This window comes from Lepidochelys kempii, chromosome 6 (assembly GCF_965140265.1).
Source record: "Lepidochelys kempii isolate rLepKem1 chromosome 6, rLepKem1.hap2, whole genome shotgun sequence".
NCBI classification, from domain to species: Eukaryota; Metazoa; Chordata; order Testudines; family Cheloniidae; genus Lepidochelys; species Lepidochelys kempii.
This window is the reverse complement of record NC_133261.1, coordinates 16,225,243-16,226,422: the sequence shown is the minus strand read 5'-3', so window position 1 is coordinate 16,226,422 and position 1,180 is coordinate 16,225,243.

Here is a 1,180-nt window from a genome sequence, read left to right as displayed (position 1 = left end):
TCCGTAACCTCTTCTGACCAAAGGTAGCTGATCATAACCAGTAGTGTTGCACTCTACAAAGAATTCTACTAGTGGTATAAGTGGAGGATGGCAGCTCTGTGATGACCCAACCCCAGCTCAGTGTGGTTTGTGGCATAGCATGGGATTTGAATGCAGGGCCCCAGCAGTGAGAGAATGACATGATAACCTCCTGCTTTTGCTGCCATGGCCTTGTACGCCACGTTCCTTGGGCCACCAACCAGGGCTTTTTATTGGGATTAGCATAGGCTTCCAGCTCTAGTCTCCTGGGTACAGTCTGGGCCCAAGTGAAGGGATGGATGTTTGATGACCCCATGTCAGATGAGTGGGGAGGGGAGAGGTCTCACGCCCAGACCCTGGTGGGACAGGGGCCCACATTGCCAGACAAATTAATCATAATTGCGCCCCTTTATCTCATTAGACAAACCAGAGATCCAATCCTCTCTTTTCTCCCAGCTTTTGAGGTAACCCTTCCAGGTCAGGGCTGGAACAGATTATTGGACCTGGGGATAGAGGTCTTCTCTGTCCTGGGACCTTCAATTCAGAATAAGGAATCTATCCCTGATGCCCCTTCCCTTCAGCTCCCTGTCTGGGTGATGCTGTGTGTACCATATCGCCTCCCACAGGTGGCCCTGTTCAGGCTGAAGGTCTAGAAATCATGGAGCTTCTATTCCAGTGACTCAGTGCCCTGATCTAAATATTTGATGAATATGCATGAGCTCATCTACAGAAACAGCAGCAAATATTATGATTATCAAACCTGCAACCTGACAAGGCTACAGCATGGAACAAACTTTAGGAAGTGCCATGCTCCTGGCTGGCTCTTGTTAGGTGTCCAGGTAGCTCTGGCAGCTTCCTGATTTACCCCTTCTCTTGGTGTGGGTGGCGGGCTGTGGCTGGTATGCTGGCTTCCCCGGTCTGGGAGGGAGATTTGGCTGCTTCCTGCCATCTAGTGGGGAATGCTCTGCATGGATGGGAGTAGTGCCAGAGGCCATAGTCAAGATCCCATTTTGCTAGGTGCTAGACAGCCCCTGCACTGGAGAGCTTCCAAGCTGAACAGACAAAGAGAGGATCATTATCCCCATTGTACAGGTGGGGAACTGAGGCACAAAGAGGGAAAGTGACTTGCCCAAGGTCTGTAGCACAGACTGGGATTGAACCT